Source organism: Kogia breviceps, chromosome 10 (assembly GCF_026419965.1).
Source record: "Kogia breviceps isolate mKogBre1 chromosome 10, mKogBre1 haplotype 1, whole genome shotgun sequence".
Classification (NCBI taxonomy): domain Eukaryota; kingdom Metazoa; phylum Chordata; class Mammalia; order Artiodactyla; family Physeteridae; genus Kogia; species Kogia breviceps.
In genome coordinates, this window is record NC_081319.1 from 28,803,641 (window position 1) to 28,827,169 (window position 23,529).

At 39.4% G+C, this 23,529-nt stretch overlaps 1 protein-coding gene across 14 annotated transcripts in view; it reads left to right on the forward strand.

Moving 5' to 3' along the window:
- The window catches only part of FHIT (fragile histidine triad diadenosine triphosphatase), a 1,470,752-nt gene that overhangs the window by 129,027 nt on the left and 1,318,196 nt on the right, over positions 1–23,529 (forward strand). The window lies entirely within an intron of this gene.

Consider the following 23,529-nt stretch of genomic DNA (forward strand, 5'->3'; position numbering starts at 1 on the left):
ACATCTCTGCATAGAGCTACAAAGTAGTAATTAACCAATATACATGTTTCTGGGATTTCCAGAGGTTTGTACTTTCTCCATTATGCAATACTGTTTCATTTGAATATTTTACAATAAGAATGTATTACCATGCAATCAGGAAAAATAAAAGTAAAGATATAAACTTTTCCTGAATGATTAAATGGATAAGTGAATGATTAAGAATTCAAAGCTGCTAAGGAAATTTGGAAGCAAGGTATCATTTACCGAACATCTAAAGTACTGATTTTCCAAGAAGTATAACATTTTTCATACTTATTACCCTAATTACTTTTGTAGCGTTTTGATGAAATGGAAGGGCATAGGCATATAGTAGCTAAGATATCCAAGGTTCAAGTCTTTCCCCTCCTGATTCTGTGCAGGCTCTCTAAGCTTCAAAGATCTTGCTTTTGGAATTTTTTTTTTTTTTTTTGGTCCAGGTGTTCACTAATGATTTTAAGGCTGCAGAGAGATTATTAACCAAATTGACCCCTTTGGTGTGAAAAAGTGAATTTAGCATTTTTCTTGGGCTCCGTCTCTAGAGTCAAGCCAGTTCATTGGGGGAATCTGGCTCATTGATTCCCGAGCTTCAAGCATGCTCTGAGATTCTCATCCATTTGAGGTCCTTCATCTCTATGCAGTCGATCCATCACCAAGCAGTTGCACACTCTTGTTATATCAGGTTGTGCGGAGCCAGTACACAAACCAGGCTGGAAAAGACCATGCCTGTGTTTAGATGCTGCAAGTCACCTAATTTTCTCATTGTCAACAAACAAAATGATTTCATTATTGGCAGCCTCTTATTCAAGGATCACACGGTTTGAATGTTTGCCTCTATGTCTGCATCTTAGATTGGGACTGCTGTGTTATAGATGAAAACACAGAACACTTCTGGAAAATACAAAGGAGGCAGATGCTTTCCAAGATCAATACTTTGATTGCAGGATGTCATAGTTTTTTTAGGTTCAAGGATGTTGTTTATTCACAGTTATTGAGGGCTGTGAGGCTTTAAGGGAATTGCAGATCAGCTTGTGTGGTGCAACATATGTAATTCAGCAGGGCCTCACTTGACCTCCTTACATTTGCACCATTGAATTTATGTAGGTCACTGTTATTGGAGCTCGGCATTTTTCCTACGTAAGAACAGATTTCAGGTAGGAAGCATGTACAGAGCTCATACTTATGTATGCCAGTAAACCTTTTGAATGACTTTCAAGTTAAGCATTGGAGAGGAAGAAAAACAGGTAGTAGATAACCTTGAATCTCCCAGAATAAACACTAACAATTTAAAAATATATATAACTTGTTTTTTCACAAGGTAAGTGTCTCCCTTTTGAGAGCCTGCAGAGTTTATTATTCTTTTCAATCTTGAAACGTCAGTTAAAATCCCAGTAGTGCAGGGTTTGAAATCAACAAACTAAGGAAGTGTCCAATGACGGCTGCTGCTGTTTTGGGATCATCCTTTCTTTGTCTCATAAAGAGAACACCCACCTAGGACAGGCCCACTTATGACCCATGTGAATGGGACAACCTCTTGAGGCACGTGTAGCTTGTGGAATACTGGGAAGCATATTTCAGCTCTGGAGAAGCTATGGCCCATGAGTAATTGCAGGTCAGAGTAAGAAAAAATTAGGGAAGTATGCTAACCATTATTGACTCCTTACTCTTGCTTTGAATTGTGTTAAATTACATAATTTAACCCTCCTGACAAATTTAAGAGGTATTTACTTTTATCTTTCATTATAATTGAAGAAATAGAGGATTGAAGATGTTAAGTGATGTGCCCAGCAAGTAATTGGCAGAACCAGAATGAGAACCATGACTGTTTCACTTCAAAATTGTAGATTTTCCATTTATTCTCTGGCCTCACGCTGTCCTCTGTGAATCTTAAATTTAACAAATAGGTCTTAAACAGTTTTTATTTTTCAGCGGAGTTTATATTCCCTTTTCTTTTCTAATTATTGTCTTTTATGTCCATTATTTCCTTGCCTTAAAAAGTTTTGTTTACTGATTTTTCTCTTCAGATTTTAAAAATTAATGACATGGGGCTTCCCTGGTGGCGCAGTGGTTGAGAGTCCGCCTGCCGATGCAGGGGACACGGGTTCGTGCCCCGGTCCGGGAAGATCCCACATGCCGCGGAGCGGCTGGGCCCGTGAGCCATGGCCGCTGAGCCTGCGCGTCTGGAGCCTGTGCTTCGCAACGGGAGAGGCCACAACAGTGAGAGGCCCGCATATCACAAAAAAAAAAAAAAAAAAAATTAATGACATGAACCTTTGTGAATCCCTAATTTCTGGTATAGTACCTTGTCTATAGGAAGTATTCAGTAAATACTTGAATAAATGAATTAAAAATACAGGGGACTTCCCTGGCGGTCCAGTGGTTGGAACTCCATGCTTCCACTGCAGGGGGCATGGGTTCAATCCTTGGTCGGGGAACTAGGATCCCTCATGCAGCATGGCGTGGCCAAAATAAATAAATAAATAAATAATTTTAAAAATACAGTATATGGCCATACAGCCTTGATGTTTCATTTCTTACACATTTTTTATATTTCTTATTACCAAAGTCTCTTTTAAAACCAACCAGCCCTAGGCATTTAGAATACCTTCTAAGTGTAGAGCAAAGTGGGAAATATAAAGAGGTATTCTTTTCCTCCTTTGAGCCTAGAAATCTTTTTTTAAAAAATTAATTAATTTATTTATTTTTGGCTGTGTTGAGTATTTGTTCCTGTGCACGGGCTTTCTCTAGTTGTGGTGAGCAGGGGCTACTCTTTGTTGCGGTGCATGGGCTTCTCATTGTGGTGGCTTCTCTTGTTGCAGAGCACGGGCTCTAGGTACACAGGCTTCAGTAGTTGTGGCATATGGTCTCAGTAGTTGTGGCTTGCAGACTCTATAGCGCAGGCTCAGTAGTTGTGGTGCACGGGCTTAGTTGCTCCGCGGCATGTGGGATCTTCCCAGACCAGGGATCGAACCCCTGTCCCCTGCATTGGCAGGCGGATCCTTAACCACTGTGCCACCGGGGAAGTCCTAAAGAGGTATTCTTGAGAAAGCTTAATATTTCATTGTCGGAGACAGAACTGTCTGGGGGCTCCATTTTCTACCCATATTCTTAGGTAACCAATACTTTGCCTATTGTGATTATTGCAAGTATACCTTCCTGGCATGTCATTTGCCTGTTAACTTTATATTTTCTTTGCCTTGTATTTAAGAGTTCGAGATGCTTATCTCATTTATACAGGTCTTTTATATAACATATTCTGTCTGGGAGTTTTAACGGTGTCCTGCCAGACAGTTAAGGGGCAGAACAAAATGTGCGTGGCCATGGCAGTGTCTAGCCTTCTGCCCAGCATCCAACCACTCCTTACCACTTCACCTCTGTGACTCGGGACCAAGCCACCAGCGCCTCTCACTTGGATTATTTAGGTAGGCTCCTACCTGGTCTTCTTGCTTCTTGCTTTGCCTCTTTCTGTTGAGTCTCAACACAGAAGTCAGGTGATTCCGTTCCAACATAAGTTGGATAAAGTCACTCCAGAGAAGAGACTTCAGTCATAACAGTGGCCTACAAGGTCTCCCGTCCTCTGCCCCCACCCTGGTGGTTCTCTGGCCTCATCTTCTCCTACTTTCCCATTGGTCACTCCATCCAGGCTCTCTGCTGTTCTTCCAGCCTTTCGGGGGTGCTTTGCCTGTGTTCCTTTAGCCCATTACGCCATATTCCCAGGTGCTTGTAGGGTAGAGCTTGCTTCTTTACCTCCTTTTTTTTTTTTGCGGTACGCGGACCTCTCACCGGTGTGGCATCTCCCGTTGCGGAGCACAGGCTCCGGACGCGCAGGCTCAGCGGCCACGGCTCACGGGCCCAGCCGCTCTGCGGCATATGGGATCTTCCCGGACCGGGGCACGAACCCGTGTCCCCTGCGTCGGCAGGCAGACTCCCAACCACTGTGCCAGCAGGGAAGCCCTTCTTTACCTTCTTGAGATTTTTTAAAATATATTTTTATCGAAGTTGCTGTGCAATATTATATGTTACAGGTACAATATAATGATTCACAATTTTTAAAGGTTATACTCCATTTATAGTTATTATAAAATATTGGCTATATTCCCTGTGTTGTGCAATATATCCTTGTGGCTTATTTTATACCTAATAGTTTGTACTTCTTATTCCCTCCTCCTATTCCCCCTCCCTCTTCCCATTGATAACCACTAGTTTATTCTCTATATATGTGTCTGCTCCTTTTTTTGGTTATACTCACTAGTTTTTTGTATTTTTTAGATTCCACATATAAGTGATTTCATATAGTATTTGTGTTTCTCTGTCTGACTTGTTTCACTCAGCGTAATGCCCTCCAAGTTCATCCATGGTGTTGCAAATAGCCAGATTTCTTTCTTTTTTATGGCTGAGTTGTATTCCATTGTGTGTGTGTCTACACACACAATGGAATACGTAGGTTATCTTTACTTACAGATTCCTCCAAGGTTTACCCTGACCACTCCATTCAAGTTTCAGCCTCCCTCACTGCCTACCTCAGGACCATTGCCATCCCCCTTCTCAACTCTGTCTTCTTCTACATTACTTATCACCATCTTACATGCAGTATTTTTTCAGTTTATTTTGTTTTATTGTCTGTCTCCCCCAGCTAGAAATAAGACCCAGAAGGCATAAAGACAAGTTCTTTGCTTTGGTTTTTGTTTTCTGTCTCATTCATTGTTGGCCCTAGTACCTAGAGATGGTGCCTGGCTGAAGTAGGTGCTTGATAAGTATTTAACTCAAGAATGAATGAAAATGTAACTGTGAAACTCTTATGTGTCAAAGATGTCACATTCAACTCTTTGAGCATTAAGAACTTTAATGATTTATTCATTCATAAAATGCTTATTGAGCACTTACTATATGCCAAGCCACAGGCTATGTCTTGAAGATACAGTGACCCTCCTGGAGCTTACTGTGTAGTTGGAGAGACTGACATTAAACATCAATAAATGTCTAATTATGCAGTGCTACACTATGGCAGGGGAGCTCAGAGAACATTCTGGTGTTGAGAGCTTGGAAGGTTTCCTGAGGAATATTTGTCTAGCCCTGCTTTGTGAGCTTAGCTATGAGCCGGGATGAAAGTAGGACTGCCAGGCTGCTACTTTCACAGGCCCAAGGAAACTTCTGTGCAGATTTCTTAAGCCACTTTGGTTTTCAAACTTGATTGGCATCAGAATCATCTGGTAGGCTTGTTAAAACACAGATCTGGCCCTCCTCTTTAGAATTTCTGATTCAATAGGTCTGTGGTAGGATCTGAACATTTGCATTTCTGACAAGTTCTCTAGTGATGCTGATTCTACTGTTCTGGGGGTCACACTTTGAGAACAACTGGATTATGGGATGGGTCTGGCCTGTCTCTATCCAGAATGGGAAAGCTTATTCTGAGGCAAGGGCTGGGAAGACTTCTGATCTTGGAGAAAGGGCCGTTTACAAGGAACTTTGCAGTTAGTTACAGTTGCCAAAAACCATAGGATAGGCATAGAAGGAACTGGAGATAATGACTTATTAATTTTTTTTTCTGGGCACACTCACAGATTTGAAAGTTTGATCTAATCACTACTATTGTTTTCCTTGTGAGAGGCAAAATACATTTGGCCTGGAATGTTAAAATTTTTGCTTCTCTGGAGTCAGATATAATTGAGTTTGAATGTTAGCTCTGCCACCTACTCATCGTGGAACTGCAGCAAATAAAGAGCTGGGGTGAACTGGGAGTGCCTTTGAGCCTATCCTGCAGAAATAGCATCTTTTTAACAAGTTTTAATGGTGGTGAAATTTAAAGGTTTCTAAGACTGTGTTTGGAAATTAGAAGCTGCAGCATGAAAGCAAGTGGCTTATGCTTTCAACCACACGGGCTCCACACCTGCCTCTACCCACTGAAGATAAGACTTGGCTAAGCTCTGAATCTTGGTCATTTACTTAAAATTCTGGGTGGTAACTCTCTAGTTACTTTATCTGTAAAATGAGATGAGTAATAACTACTTCACAGTGGTGTGGCTACTGGAGAAGATTATGTTATGTCCAGGTTTACTGTATTGCTTGATACGTCATAAGTATTAAATATTGCTGTTATTGTTTTTAAAATGCCCTTCAAAGATGACACCTCCTCCCATTCATCCCCCCTTTTTCTCACCCCACCACCGGAGGAAATGCAGGCTGCTTTACCATACTCACCGTTAACATGCAACTCTGGTCTAAAACAGGGAACATTTGCCTACATAGTTTTAAACAATTTAAACCTAATTTTTTCATTGTTCACCTCCTGAATAGAAGGTAGGTGTTTGCCAGAAGGATTTTTATAAAACTGTGGAAAACAGTACCCATCTGAAGTCACTGTTAGAGTGAGTGGTTTGGTTTTTAGTGTTTTTGAGGCATTTACTTCTGGGCTTCTCTTACATGCTTGGGAATTTGCAGATAATCCATTAGTTTATTCAGGAACTCTTTATGGAGGATGATCATGTATCCATAAGAAAAATCGAATTAAAAACAAATGAAAAACTTTTTTCTTGATCCTTCCTTTTACTTTATTTTTGACTAAAATAATTTTGGAGGTCTACTGTATCCTGAGTTTTCAAGCATTCACATGCCTAACATGAGGTAGTTTCAGCTTCCTTTTCTTGTAGCAAAAATATTTTGATTGAATAGGTTAAAATACCACCTTATTCATGTACTCAAATATATTAATTTTTTACTTTTTGTTCAGTAAAAAAAATGCTAGTTGAAATTATACTTCTTAAATGCATGTGATTTCTTGTTCCAGTGTATAAACCAGTCTTCCATGAATCATGTTTTTTTTTCCCCATTTTTTGATGATTCCAAGGGAAAAACCTTTCTTTTGTACTACGTTAACCTCACACTGTATTTATATTAAACAACATTCTTTGGAGAAAAAGAGGTTTCGTATACTTAGTGAATTATGTACCCTCCTAGAGGCACTGCAGACTGTTAATGCTCAGTGGAACCCAGCAGTTGTAACTGATGAAACATCAGCATGTAGGCTATAAAATAAAAAAGAAGTAATTGGGGACATGTTGGGAGCTGTCAAATGGAAAACACTAGCAGATGTAGAGCTGAAAAGAGAAAAGAAAGTTTAAAAAATCACATTTACTAGAAGAGAAACTACACAGATAGATGATAGAAGTTAACATTTCATTCAGATAGAAAGTGGATTAGAAATTATCTTTCCATTTCTAGTACTGAAAAGAAATAATGCTTGAACTCTCATAATTAGCCATATAAAAGCTGCTTTGACATCAAACACATATACCTGAAAAGGATATTTGTCAGTGAGGTTTTCAACACTTAAAACACAGTTTAGGCATTGCTGGAATCCACTTGTACCTATTTGTCAGAGCTGATTATATGCATCTCTTCTCACCTTCCTGCTCAGTGATATCAGACATGGTGAAAGTATTTACACCACAGAAATTGGCAAACGCTACAATAAGAGCATCTTCCTGACCCCCAGACAGTTGATAAATGTTTACCAGAGCAGTACCGTGTATGTACTTTAACTGCCCTCTGTTAAATGAAGGATGATGGGGGTTGAAGAGATCTGGAGCACTCAAAGAAATCCTCTCTGCCCTTGTTGGCATTATGGGAAGTCCTGGACCATAGGGAATTTTGACCTTTTACTGCTGAACTCATTCGGGCACATAGGCCAGTGTTATGCCTATACAGTTTCAAATATACAGTTCTGTTCTTAAAACACATTTTGTTCCAGCAGTCACCCCAACCCAAACTTGATATGTCACTTGTCAAGTACACTTGATGTGTACTATGTTGTTTGTTGTGTAGGAGAGAATATAATTTATCCCTCTTCAGTGGTATGATACTGTTTTTTACCCCCTGCCTTCCTAACTTTTCTTTTCTGTTCACATAGTTCTCCATGCTCTGAATTGTGAACTTGTGAAGAATGGGTTGGTGGCTCAAGAAACTAGATCCTATTGATGCTACATTATTCACATATTTTTTTCTTTCCCTGGGCTAAAGAGTATCCATGTTCTGCCATTAAGGGAGCAAGCATAATGTGAGGGATGGAGCAGGAAGCAGAAGTATGTGCTTCCTGCTTTTTCTAATGTATTTAGGTCATCCTCTTAACAAATTTCATGTTAACATCTTACTACTTTAAAAAGTGTTGAAAAAGTGCCACTTTCAAAGAATGAATCCTAAAAACCAATTAGCAGTTGGTATTTCTAGAAACATCTCTGGAGATGAGAAAGGTCACCTGACATTTTAGGTAGAGATGGCTTGCTGGAAAGCTGAGGGAGGATGGACCCCCCAACCTGTGATTCCTGATTTGCTGTGAATGAACATTTCTCTGTAGCCTTTTAAGGTCAAGGCCCTGAGTTCAAATATGGTAATGTTTGCTCCACTGGAGGACTTGGTCTATATACAGTGACCATCTAATATAAACAGACTTCTGGAAGCCACATACCCAAGACCTGTCTAAAATAATATGACCTGTCTAAAAATAATAATGTTTACTGTATCCTGTATAAGTTATAACATTACTAAGGGTTTTATAGAATAACCCACAATAATCTCATTTAATCCTTGTAACAGCCTATTGAACTTGATATTATTATCATCTCTATTTCTGTGTGGTGAACTGAGACTTAGAGTATTAAATGACGTGCCCTGTACAAATGAACTTGTTTACAAAAAAGAAGTAGAGTCACAGCTTATGGTTTCCAGGGGGTAAGGGGGAGGTGGGATAAATTGGGAGAGTGGGATTTACATATACACACTACTATATATAAAATAGATAACTAATAAGAACCTACTGTATAGCACAGGGAACTCTACTCAATTCTCTGTAATGGCCTATATGGGAAAAGAATCTTAAAAAGAGTGAATATATGTATATGTATAACTGAATCACTTTGCTGTACACCTTAAAACTAACACAACACTGTAAATCAACTATACTTAAATAAAAATGAAATAAATTAAAATTTAAATTTAAAAAAATGACATGCCCTGTGTGACAAAGCCACCTCTGTCACCCTGTTGACAGAGCCAAGAATCAAACCCAGGTCATTTGAGTATGCTCTTATCTACTATACTTAACTACCTTTGTAACTAAGGGGCCATATAAGAAATCGACCTTGCTTTGCTGCTTCTCACTGGGAAGTTTTCATCTAATTTTCACAGGAATCTGTGTTTGTGGTGGAACTCTAAGGATGTTTATGCCAGAGAGCTGTTTGTGTTCTCACAACCCAGTGCAGTGAGAAGCAGGGGAAGGAGGTGTAGACGTTTGAAGAGGGAAAGAGTGGAGGCTGAGGCAAATTCCATAGCCTGGAGATTTTGAAAAACAAATGGAGAGTCTTGTTAAGTAGAAGATTATCTTATTGTTTCCACTGATTTTCATTTGTCTAACACACAGAACCCATGAGCGCCTTTCTTCAGCTATATACACAAGTAGAACAACCAGTCAAAAATGAAGTTGAGTGGAAATTCAAGTCCAAGGATCTTCGAATCCAAAGTCTATATTTGTAACCATTGTGCTTCAAGTAAAAAAGATGAGCAAAGCGTCAAACCTAATCAGAAAATCTCTGTGGCACTGTAAGCAGGAGTAAAGAAAGTATTTTGGGAAATGGGGCGCCCTTCTTGGTAAGAACAACAGCAATTATAATGGCCAATATTTTTTGAAATCTCACTGTATACCTAGTCATTGCCCATCCCATAAGTCCACTGGACTGTGGATAGTATCTGTAAGAAGCTAAGCTCTCGTGAATGACCTGACTGGTCATCATGGACACTGCTGAAGTGAGGAAAGTGCACTGGGAGAGAAGACTGCTAGTAGGATCACTATAGTGGAGACAGGTGAATTGCAGCCATCAGCTGACTAAATATAAAAATAAGTATAGTTTGGGGCTGGTGACTTCAGTGACCTCTAAGAGCTTTCCCACTTTCCCCTGCCAAACTGAAATGAAGATGCCCAATATAGGATATTTTCTGGTCAATATTCACTCTCTATTGGGCTGGTTCACAAATAGTGAAATTTGAATGCCTTAGTACCGTTGATGGGTCCGTTGGGACTCGGATCTTAATTATCATAAATAATAGGAATAGATCCTGTTTGTAAATGGGCTACCAGAGACAATGATGATGATAACAGTAATTAAAATGTTAATAAAGAAATAACTTTTTTGAGGACTTAGCATGTACAAGATATGGTTCTGTGTACTTTGCATTTAATTCTCATGATGACACTACAGTAGGAACAATGGGTCTTATTTTACGAAAGAGGAAATGGACACACGCAGAATCTAAAGTACTTATCCAGAGTCACAAACTGGAAAGCAATATAGATAAGGGTTGCGCCCAGGTAAACGGGAGCCAGAGCCCACATCCATGACCCTATATGTTTGGAACAGGATATATATGCTGTGAAAAGTGATATATTTACATTGTAGATGGCAGCCAGTTTGTATGCCAGGAACTTATCTCTCTTGGCCTTGATTCTGCAAAGAGGGTGACTTATAGATGATCTGTGTTTAAATTCTAGGCCCTAGAGTCAGAATCGTCTTTCCTTCCTTAGTTGCAGCTTCAGAAATATCCTCTGGTAAACATGACCCTTCTTTCTGTGCTCACGTGTCAGACTGCAGGAGTGTTCACTAAGACCAACTTCCCTGGGAAACTTTAGGAAATAGAAATAACCAGGGGAAAATGAACAGTAATTACCTGGCATTAAGTTGAGACCTTTTGTGTGAAAGGCATGTGAAGATAGGCCTTTCAGCGACTTAATGAGCCTTATCACAGGCCTTCAGCTTTTCTGAATAAATTTGAAGGTAATAAAATGTTGGACCTTGCTTTCAAACCAAATTATACTACAACATCATTTTTAAAGACCTTTGGAACAAGTGACTGAGAGTTTTTTCCCCCTCATCCCTGAAGATAGAATCAGTTTCTCCCTATTAATGAGAAGCCAGAGTAATTTCAGAAGACAGCCAGTAAATAAAAGTATTTAATGAAGTGAAATAGAATCTGATTTGTAAGAATGAACTCAAAGGAACATTGCATCCTGTTTGCTATTCATAGCTTAGTTCATTAATTCAGCAAATATTTTTTAGAATTTCCTGACTGATGCCAGGCACTGATCTAGGCACTGGTGATACTACAAAGAACCTGGCAGACAAAGGGGTCATAGATAATTAGCAAGTGGGAAACTAAAGAGGAAACAATTAGAGCTTTTGAAAAGTTTTAGGAAGGAAATAACAGGAAACTGTACTGGGAGAGTAATGACTTACCCTAGGTACGCTGAGGACACAAGCTCAAGGGCGATGGCATTTCACTAAGGCTACTTCAGAACCACTTATAAGATAAAATTAACAGTCAGTCAATGTATATGTTTGTAGAAGAATAAATGTCTCTTTCAGTGACGATGCATTCAGTCTTTTTGTATAGTTTTGTCCCTGTTTGCATTGCTGTGCCCTCTTACATCCTCTGTTGTATCCAGGGCTGTCCAGGGACTTTTTATTACAAAATATACAGACACTCTTTTTCTGAATATGTACCCTTCCAAATCAATTTCTGGCATTGTATCTCATGGCTCATTTGCTACAAAAGTAAGGTGATTTTAATACAGGAAGAATTTCAGGACAGGAATATGCCCCATTTTCCATTCTGTGGTACATTTGGTTGAGTAAACTGAATTTAGACAGAAGGCACCTTAAGCGAGGTGACCTCTCTTGGGTCTCTTGAATTAAATCCTGTTTCATATTGCTTAAAAGATGTTGCCACTCTAGAGAAATATTGAGAGAAACAGTAAGCATCACAGAGTTTGCTCTCACATTTCCTATTTGTATTCATCTTATAAAATAGTACCAGAGAGTCCATTTTTATGTAGGCTTTAAGAGTGAAATTATAGGATACTACCCAAAGCAATCTATAGACTCAATGCAATCCCTATCAAATTACTAATGGCACTTTTCACAGAACTAGAACAAAAATTTTACAATTTGTATGGAAACACAAAAGACCCTGGTTAGCCAAAGCAATCTTGGCAAAGAAAAACGGAGCTGGAGGAATCAGGCGCTCTGACTTTGAACTATACTACAAAGCTACAGTAATCAAGACAGTATAGTATTGGCACAAAACCAGAAATATAGATCAATGGAATAGGATAGAAAGCCCAGAGATAAACCCACGCACCTATGGTCACCTAATCTGTGACAAAGGAGGCTAAAATATACAATGGAGAAAAATAGCCTCTTCAATAAGTGGTACTGGGGAAACTGGACAGCTACATATAAAAGAATGAAGTTAGTACACTCCCTAATACCATACACAAAAATAAACTCAGAATGGATTAAAGACCTAACTGTAAGAACAGACACTATAAAACTCTTAGAGAAAAACATAGGCACAACACTCTATGACATAAATTACAGCAAGATCTTTTTTCACCCATCTCCTAGAGTAATGAAAATTAAAACAAAAATAAACAGATGGGACCTAATTAGACTTAAAAGCTTTTGCACAACAAAGGAAACCATAAACAAGGCAAAAAGACAATGCTCAGAATGGGAGAAAATATTTGCAAACAAAGCAACTGACAGAGTATTAATCTCCAAAATATACAAGCAGCTCATGCACCTCAATATCAAGAAAACAACCCAATCAAAAAATGGGTAGAAGACCTAAATAGACATTTCTCCAAAGAAGACATACAGATGGCCAACAAACACCTGAAAAGATGCTCAACATCACTAATTATTAGAGAAATGCAAATCAAAACTACAATGAGGTATCACGTCACACGGGTCATAATGGCCATCATCAAAAAAATCTACAAACAATAAATGCTGGAGAGGGTGTGGAGAAAAGGGAACCCTTTTACAATGTTGGTAGGAATGTAAATTGATACAGCCACTATGGAAAATAGTATGGATGTTAATTTAAAAACTAAAAGTAGAACTACCATATGACCCAGCAATCCCACTACTGGGCATATACCCAGAGAAAACCTAATTCAAAAAAGACACATGCACCCCAATGTTCATTGCAGCACTATTTGCAATAGCCAGGACATGGAAGCAACCTAAATACCCATCGACAGACAAATGGATAAAGAAGATGTGGTACACATATACAACGGAATATTACTCAGCCATAAAAAGGAATGAATTTGGTCATTTGTAGAGAGGTGAATGTACCCAGAGAGTGTCATACAGAGTGAAGTAAGTCAGAAGAGAAAAGCAAATATTGTATAATAATGTATATATGTGGAATCTAGAAAAATGATATAGATGATCTTATATGCAAAGCAGAAATAGAGACACATACATAGAGAACAAATGTATGGGTAGCAAGGGGCAAAGGGGTGGGGTGGGAGGAATTGGGAGACTGATATTGACATATATAAATTATTGATACTATGTATAAAAGAGATGACTGATGGTAACATACTTTATAGCTCAGGGAACTCTACCTAATGCACTGTGGTAACCTAAATAGGAGGGAAGTCCAAAAGGGAGGGAATATCTGTGTGTGTATGGCTAATTCATTTTGTTGTGCAGTGGAGGCTAACACAACATTGTAAAGCAACCATACTCAATTTAAAAAAAAAAAAATCTAAGATATAACTAAATGCAGTGCATGAACCTTGGTTGAATTTTAAATTGGAGAAAAATCATATGAGACATTTTTGTAAAAAATGGGGGAAGTTTACTTCATATATTAGATGGCATCATGGAATTATTGTTAAATTTCTTAGGGGTGATAACAGTATTGTGGTTATATAGCAAAATGTCCATTTCTTTAGGTGATGCATGTAGAAATAAAAAGAATGAAATATAATGTATATGACTTTAAAATTGTTTAGCAAAAAGAGAGAAAGAAAAAAACAGTGTGGTTGGATCTCCATGAGGACTGTACAGATGTTCTTCATCCTATGTCCAAGTTTCTGAACATTTGCAAGTTATTTTTAAATTTTTTGTATTTTATTTTACTTATTTTTTTATACAACAGGTTCTTATTAGTCATCAATTTATACACATCAGAGTATACATGTCAATCCCAGTCGCCCAATTCAGCACACCACCATCCCCACACCCCCGCAGTTTTCCCCCCTTGGTGTCCATACGTTTGTTCTCTACATCTGTGTCTTAACTTCTGCCCTGCAAACCAATTCATCTGTACCATTTTTTCTAGGTTACACATACATGTGTTAGTATACGAAATTTGTTTTTCTCTTTATGACTTACTTCACTCTGTATGACAGTCTCTAGATCCGTCCATGTCTCAACAAATGACTCAATTTCATTCCTTTTTATGGCTGAGTAATATTCCACTGTATATATATAACACAACTTCTTTATCCATTCATCTGCGCATGGGCATTTAGGTTGCTTCCATGACCTGGCTATTGTAAACAGTGCTGCAATGAACATTGGGGTGCATGTGTCTTTTTGAATTATGGTTTTCTCAAGGTATATGCCCAGTAGTGGGATTGCTGGGTCATATGGTAATTCTATTTTTAGTTTTTTAAGGAACCTCCATACTGTTCTCCATAGTGGCTCTATCAATTTACATTCCCACCAACACTGCAAGAGGGTTCCCTTTTCTCCACACCCCCTCCAGCATTTGTTTGTAGATTTTCTGATGATGCCCATTCTAACTGGTATGAGGTGATACCTCACTGTAGTTTTGATTTGCATTTCTCTAATAATCGGTGATGTTGAGCAGCTTTTCGTGTGCTTCTTGGCCATCTGTATATCTTCTTTGGAGAAATGTCTATTTAGGTCTTTTGCCCATTTTTGGATTGGGTTGTTTGTTTCTTTAATATTGAGTTGCATGAGCTGTTTATATACTGTGGAGATTAATCCTTTGTCCATTGATTCATTTGAAAATATTTTCTCTCATTCTGAGGGTTGTCTTTTGGTCTTTTTTATGGTTTCCTTTGCTGTGCAAAAGCTTTTAAGTTTCATTAGGTCCCATTTGTTTATTTTTGTTTTTACTTCCATTACTCTAGGAGGTGGATCAAAACAGATCTTGCTGTGATTTATGTGAAAGAGTGTTCTTCGTATGTTTTCCTCTAAGAGTTTTATAGTGTCCAGTCTGAACTTTAGTTCTCTAATCCATTTTGAGTTTATGTTTGTATATGATGTTAGGGAGTGTTCTAATTTCATTCTTTTACATGTAGCTGTCCAGTTTTCCCAGCACCACTTATTGAAGAGACTGTCTTTTCTCCACTGTATATCCTTGACTCCTTTGTCATAGATCAGTTGACCATAGGTGCGTGGGTTTATCTCTGGGCTTTCTATCATGTTCCATTGACCTATGTTTCTGTTTTTGTGCCAGTACCATATTGTCTTGATTACTGTGGCTTTGTAGTATAGTCTGAAGTCAGGGAGTCTGATTCTTCCAGCTCTGTTTTCTTCCCTCAAGACTACTTTGGCTATTCGGGGTCTTTTATGTCTCCATACAAATTGTAAGACTTTTTGTTGTAGTTCCGTAAAAAATGCCATTGGTAATTTGATAGGGATTGCATTGAATCTGTAGATTGCTTTGGGTAGTAGAGTCATTTTCACAGTGTCGATTCTTCCAAAGCAAGAACATGGTGTATCTCTCCATCTATTTATATCATCTTTAATTTCTTTCATCAGTGTCTTATAATTTTCTGCATACAGGTCTTTTGTCTCCTTAGGTAGGTTTATTCCTAGATATTTTATTCTTTTTGTTGCAATCGTAAATGGGAGTGTTTCCTTAATTTCACTTTCAGAATTTTCATCATTAGTGTATAGGAATGCCAGAGATTTCTGTGCATTAATTTTGTATCCTGCTACTTTACCAAATTCATTGATTAGCTCTAGTAGTTTTCTGGTAGCATCCTTAGGATTCTCTATGTATAGTATAATGTCATCTGCAAACACTGACAGCTTTATTTCTTCTTTTCCGAGGTGGATTCCTTTTATTTCTTTTTCTTCTCTGATTGCCATGGCTAAAACTTCCAAAACTATATTGAATAAGAGTGGTGAGAGTGGGCAACCTTGTCTTGTTCCTGACTTTAGTGGAAATGGTTTCAGTTTTTCACCACTGAGGATGATGTTGGCTGTGGGTTTGTCATATATGGCCTTTATTATGTTGAGGAAAGTTCCCTCTGTGCCTGCTTTCTGCAGTGTTGTTATCATAAATGGGTGTTGAATTTTGTCGAAAGCTTTCTCTGCATCCATTGAGATGATCATATGGTTTTTCTCCTTCAGTTTCTTATTATGGTGCATCACGTTGATTGATTTGCGTATATTGAAGAATCTTTGCATTCCTGGAATAAACCCCACTTGATCATGGTGTATGATCCTTTTAATGTGCTGTTGGATTCTGTTTGCTAGTAGTTTGTTGAGGATTTTTGCATCTATGTTCATCAGTGATATTTGCCTGTAGTTTTCTTTCTTTGTGACATCTTTGTCTGGTTTTGGTATCAGGGTGATGGTGGCCTGGTAGAATGAGTTTGGGAGTGTTTCTACCTCTGCTATATTTTGGAAGAGTTTGAGAAGGTAGGTGTTAGCTCTTCTCTAAATGTTTGATAGAATTCGCCTGTGAAGCCATCTGGTCCTGGGCTTTTGTTTGTTGGAAGATTTTTAATCACATTTTCAATTTCAGTGCTTGTGATTGGTGTGTTCATATTTTCTATTTCTTCCTGGTTCAGTCTCAGCAGGTTGTGCATTTCTAAGAATTTGTCCATTTCTCCCAGGTTTCCCATTTTATTGGCATAGAGTTGCTTGTAGTAATCTCTAATAATCTTTTGTATTTCTGCAGTGTCAGTTGTTACATCTCCTTTTTCATTTCTAATTCTATTGATTTGAGTCTTCACCCTTTTTTCTTGATGAGTCTGGCTAATGTTTTATCAATTTTGTTTATCTTCTCAAAAACCAGCTTTTAATTTTATTGATCTTTCCTATCATTTCCTTCATTTCTTTTTCATTTATTTCTGATCTGATCTTTATGATTTCTTTACTTCTGCTAACTTTGGGTGTTTTTTGTTGTTCTTTCTCTAATTGCTTTAGGTGCAAGGTTAAGTTGTTTATTCCAGATGTTTCCTGTTTCTTAAGGTAGGATTGTATTGCTATAAACTTCCCTCTTAGAACTGCTTTTGCTGCATCTCCTAGGTTTTGGGTTGTTGTGTGTCCATTGTCATTTTTTCCTAGGTATTTTTAAATTTCCTCTTTGATTTCTTCAGTGATCACTTCGTTATTAAGTAGTGTATTGTTTAGCCTCCATGTGTTTGTACTTTTTCCCAAACTTTTCCTGTAATTGATATCTAGTCTCATAGCGTTGTGGTCGGAAAAGATACTTGATACAATTTCAATTTTCTTAAATTTACCAAGGCTTGATTTGTGACCCATGATATGATCTATCCTGGAGAATGTCCCATGAGCCCTTGAGAGAAATGTATATTCTGTTGTTTTGGGGTGGGATGTCCTATAAATATCAATTAAGTCCATCTTGTTTAATGTATCATTTAAAGCTTGTTTTTCCTTATTTATTTTCATTTTGGATGATCTGTTCATTGGTGAAAGTGGGGTGTTAAAAGTCCCCTAGCATGAATGTGTTACTGCCGATTTCCCCTTTTATGGCTGTTAGTATTTGCCTTATGTATTGAGGTGCTTCTATGTTGGGTGCATAAATATTTACCATTGTTATATCTTCTTCTTGGATGACCCCTTGATCATTATGTAGTGTCCTTCTTTGTCTCTTGTAATAGTCTTTATTTTAAAGTGTATTTTGTCTGATATGAGAATTGCTACTCCAGCTTTCTTCTGATTTCCATTTGCATGGAATATCCTCTTCCATTCCCTCACTTTCAGTCTGTATATGTCTCTAGGTCTGAAGTACATCTCTTGTAGACAGCATAAATGTGGGTCTTGTTTTTGTATCCATTCAGCCAGTCTGTATCTTTTGGTGGGAGCATTTAATCGATTTACATTTAAGGTAATTATCGAGATGTATGTTCCTATTCCCATTTTTTTAAATGTTTTGCATTTGTTATTGTAGGTCTCTTCCTTCTCTTGTGTTTCTTGCCTAGAGAAGTTCCTTTAGCATTTGTTGTAAAGGTGGTTTGGTGGTGCTGAACTCTCTCAGCTTTTGCTTGTCTATAAAGGTTTTAATCTCTCCATTAAATCTGAATGTGATCCTTGCTGGGTAGAGTAATCTTGGTTGTAGGTTTTTCTCCTTCATCACTTTAGATATGTCCTGCCACTCCCTTCTGGCTTGCAGAGTTTCTGCTGAAAGATCAGCTGTTAACCTCATGGGGATTCCCTTGTATGTTATTTTGTGCCTTTCCCTTGCTGCTTTTAATTTTTTTTCTTTGTATTTAATTTTTGGTAGTGTGATTAATATTTGTCTTGGTGTGTTTCTCCTTGGATTTATCGTGTATGGGACTCTCTGTGCTTAGTGGACTTGATTAACTATTTCCTTTCCCATATTAGGGAAGTTTTCAACTATAATCTCTTCAAATATTTTCTAAGTCCCTTTCTTTTTCTCTTCTTCTGGGACCCCTATAATTCAAATGTTGGTGTGTTTAATGTTGTCTCAGTTGTCTCTGAGACTGTCCTCAGTTCTTTTCATTCTTTTTTCTTTATTCTGCTGTGCAGTACTTACTGCCACTATTTTATCTTCCAAGTCACTTATCTGTTCTTCTGCCTCAGTTATTCTGCTATTGATCCCATCTAGAGTATTTTTAATTTCATTTATTGTGTTGTTCATCATTGTTTGTTTGCTCTTTAGTTCTTCTAGGTCCTTGTTAAATGTTCCTTGCATTTTCTCTATTCTATTTCCAAGATTTTGGATCATCTTTACTATCATTATTCTGAATTCTTTTTCAGGTAGACTGCCTGTTTCCTCTTCATTTGTTAGGTCTGGTGGGTTTTTACCTTGCTCCTTCATCTGCCGTGTGTTTTTCTGTCTTCTCATTTTGCTTATGATACTGTGTTTGGGGTCTCCCTTTTGCAGGCTGTAGGTTCGTAGTTCCCGTTGTTTTGGGGGTCTGTCCCCAGTAGCTAAAGTTGGTTTAGTGGGTTGTGTAGGCTTCCTGGTGGAGGGGACTAGTGCCTGTGTTCTGGTGGATGAGGCTGGATCTTGTCTTTCTGGTGGGCAGGTCCACGTCTGGTGGTGTGTTTTGGGGTGTCTGTGGCCTTATTGTGTTTCTAGGCAGCCTCTCTGCTAATGGGTGGGGTTGTGTTCCTCTCTTGCTAGTTGTTTGTCATAGGGTGTCCAGCACTCTAGCTTTGGCATAGGGTGTCCAGCACTCTAGCTTGCTGGTCATTGAGTGAAGCTGGGTGTTGGTGTTGGGATGGAGATCTCTGGGAGATTTTGCCATGTGATATTACATGGAGATGGGAGTTCTCTTGTGGATCAGTGTCCTGAAGTTGGCTCTCCCACCTCAGAGGCACAGCACTGACTCCTGGCTACAGCACCAAGAGCCTTTTATCCACACAGCTCAGAATAGAAGGGAAGAAAAGAAAAAAGAAAGAAAGAGAGTAAGAGAGAGGGAGGGAGGGAGGGAAGGAGGGAGAGAGAGAGAGAGATAGAAAGAAAGGAATAAAGAAGATAAAATAAAATAAAGTAAGATAAAATAAAGTTATTAAAATAGAAAATAATTATTAAGAAAAAAATTTTTTAAGTTAAAAAAAAAAAAAACGGACCTACAGAACCCTAGGACAAATGGTGGAAGCAAAGCTATACAGACGAAATCTCACACAGAAGCATACACGTACACACTCACAAAAAGAGGAAAAGGGGAAAAAATATATCTTGCTCTCAAAGTCCACCTCCTCAGTTTGGGATGATCCATTGTCTATTCACGTTGATTGTGGAGATTTAGTCCGCTGCTCCTGAGGCTGCTGGGAGACATTTCCATTTATCTTCTTTGTTCGCACAGCTCTGGGGGTTCAGCTTTGGATTTGGACACGCCTCTGTGTGTAGGTCACCTGTGGGCATCTATTATTTGCTCAGACAGACGGAGTTAAAGGAGCAGCTGATTCGGGGGCTCTGGCTCAGGCCGCGGGGAGGGAGGGGTATGGAGTGCGGGGAGAGCCTGCGGCGGCAGAGGCCAGCGTGACATTGCACCAGCCCGAGGCCGCCGTGTGTTCTCCCGGGGAAGTTGTCCCTGGATCACGGGACCCCGGCAGTGGCGGGCTGCACAGGCTCCTGGGAATGGAGATGTGGATAGTGACCTGTGCTCGCACAGAGTCTTCTTGGTGGCGGCAGCAGCAGCCTTAGCGTCTCATGCCCGTCTCTGGGGTCCGCGCTCATAGCTGCGGCTGGTGCCCATCTCTGGAGTCCTTTAAGCAGCGCTCTTAACCCCTCTCCTCGCGCACCAGGAAACAAAGAGGGAAGAAAAAGTCTCTTGCCTGTTCGGCAGCTCCAGAATTTTTTCCGGACTCCGTCCTGGCTAGCTGTGGTGCACTAACCCCTTCAGGCTGTGTTCGCTCTGCCAGCCCTCTCCCTGCAGATCCGACTGAAGCCGGAGCCTCAGCTCCCAGCCCCCGGCTGTCCCGGCGGGTGAGCAGACAAGCCTCTCGGGCTGGTGAGTGCTGGTCGGCACCGATCCTCTGTACGGGAATCTCTCCACTTTGCCCTCCGCACCCTCTTACTGCGCTCTCCTCCGCAGCTCCGAAGCTTCCCCCCTGCGCCACCCGCAGTCTCCGCCCGTGAAGGGGCTTCTAGTTTGTGGAAACCGTTCCTCCTTCACAGCTCCCTTCCACTGGTGCAGGTCACGTCCCTATTCTTTTGTCTCTGTTTATTCTTCTTCCTTTGCCCTACCCAGGTATCTGGGGAGTTTCTTGCGTTTTGGGAGGTCTGAGGTCTTCTGCCAGCGTTCAGTGGGTCTTCTGTAGGAGTTGTTCCACGTGTAGATGTATTTCTGATGTATCTGTGGGGAGGAAGGTGATCTCCGTGTCTTACTCTTATGCCATATTCCCAGCTCTCTGTTTGTTTGTTCTTTAATTAGTCTAGGTCTTTGTTAAACATTTTTTGCATCTTCTCATCTTTGCCTCCATTTGTTTTCTGAGGTCCTGGATCATCTTCACGATCATTATTTTGTATTCTTTTTCTGGAAGGTTGCCTATCTCCACTTCATGTAGTTGTTTTTCTGGGGTTTTATCTTGTTCCTTCATCTGGTACATAGCCCTCTGCCTTTTCATCTTGTCTATCTTTCTGTGAATGTGGTTTTTGTTCCACAGACTGCAGGAGTGTAGTTCTTCTTGCTTCTGCTGTCTGCCCTCTGCATTTGCAAGTTTTTAAAAGAAAATTTGAGGGGATAAAAAAGAATAAAATTATTGGAAGCTTTCTTTAAAGTTGTCTTATTATACTTTTTGTCCTGAAACTATCTGGTAAATCTAATTTAAATGCAATTTTATTTAATGACAAGTGTTGATATTATGATTCATCACTCATTTACTTAATTAGTAGCACTTGACTTTATGTACCCAAAATGTCCAATTTGCACACTGATATTTTTTCAGTTAACTAATATTGTGTTTCTGGAAGATAAAGCATTTTCTCCAGGTTTGAAACATGCCTTTTAGTTTTTGGTTTTGACTAACACCAAATATAAACCACTGGTGAGCGTAGCAAGAAAAGTATATTAAAAACGTGTAGAAAGCAAGGTGATAGTAGTTTGGTATAGACTAGTATTGTCTAGGTTCTAATTATGTTGCCAGCACTCATGGGCTGTTTCCCTTTTGGAAAGTTTTGTCACCTCTCTGTGTCTCAGTTTCCTTGTCTTTAAAATGGTACCTTCCTCATAGTACATGTAGCTACCATGTGCCATAGTGACTACCTCTCATGTGACTGAATTTTTTTTTTTTTTTTTCGGTATGCAGGCCTCTCACGGTTGTGGCCTTTCCGGTCATGGAGCACAGGCTCGGACGCGCAGGCTCAGCGGCCATGGTTCACGGTCCCAGCCACTCTGCGACATGTGGGATCTTCCCGGACCGGGGCACGAACCCGTGTCCCCTGCATCGGCAGGTGGATTCTCAACCACTGCGTCACCAGGGAAGCCCCATGTGACTGAATTTAAAAACCACTGAGGCTTCCCTGGTGGCACAGTGGTTAAGAGTCCGCCTGCCAATACAGGGGACACAGGTTCGAGCCCTGGTCTGGGAAGATTCCACATGCCACGGAGCAACTAAGCCCATGCACCGCAACTACTGAGCCTGTGCTCTAGAGCCACAACTATTGAAGCCCATGCGCATAGAGCCCATGCTCCACAACAAGAGCAGCACTGCAATGAGAAGCCCACACTGCAACGAAGAGTAGCCCCCGCTCACCGCAACTAGAGAAAGGCAGTTCACAGCAACGAAGACCCAACACAGCCAAAAATGAATAAATAAAAATAAGTCAATTCATAAAAAAAAACCACTGAGTGTGATTTAATATTAATGTTATTGTTAATATATATTACAGGATTAGGGAGAATGAAGAGTGACCTCCAGAGATCAGGACTCTAGTCCCTGCTCCAAGGAAAAACCTCCTTAGTCCATCTCAGATTAATTTCATGGTTCTCCACTTAGATAATGAGTTCTATACTGCATGCAAAAGTCTGACAAGGGCATCCCCAAAGTCACAGGGTAATTGAGGCACATTCATAGCACATTATTTTCAGTTCAATATTTGGGGGAATTAAACCTATATATATATATATATATGTATTAAAAGTATCACATGAATATATGTATTATATATATATAAATACATATATATATTATGCAGTAGCATGCACAACTTGAATGAATTTTTAGAGTACTAGACTAAGCTTTAAAAATTGTTTTCATTTGGAGAGGAAAGCTTAAGATTGTACCCTGCCAGGACCCTAGGATCATTCTCTTTTGTTATTCTGGGGATTTCACATAGAAATATTTGAGAAATACTAGAAAAATGGATTTACCTGTTGTAAATATTGTTTCTGTAAAGAAATTCCAAAATTTCCCTCAATCGTTCCTTTTATCTTTGCCAGCATTTTTTGGTGGGTGGGAGGGAATTAATATTATACAACTGATTTTGTGCGGCTGATAAAATTCTAAAGTGACTATATGTTCATTTGATATATAGGGTCTTTTGGCTGTTTGGGAGGTGATTTTGGTCCTAGAGAAAAATTCCTGGCTCTTAGCTTGTGGAATTCTGCTATTGTTTTATTAATGCATTTCTCATTTTAAAATGCATTGTCTTTCTCTGTATTCAGTGCTCCTAAGCCCTCTTCTTCCCAGACTCTATTCTTACCCAGAAGCCACAATGTCCAGCCCCGACTTTTCCTCTGAGTTGTATGAACTTAAATGTGATTGTCTCCTCATCATCTGCTTTTAGCAGTCTCAAGGCATTTTGAAGAATGAATTCCTAGATTAATAAATAGCACCTTCGTTCATCTATTTACGCATGCCACAAACCTAAGAGTCATTCTGGCTACCTGCCTCATCCTCACCCTGCCCCCCTCCTCAAATCCATTCTGTCAGCAGGTTATCTCTGTTTTATCTTCTGAATATC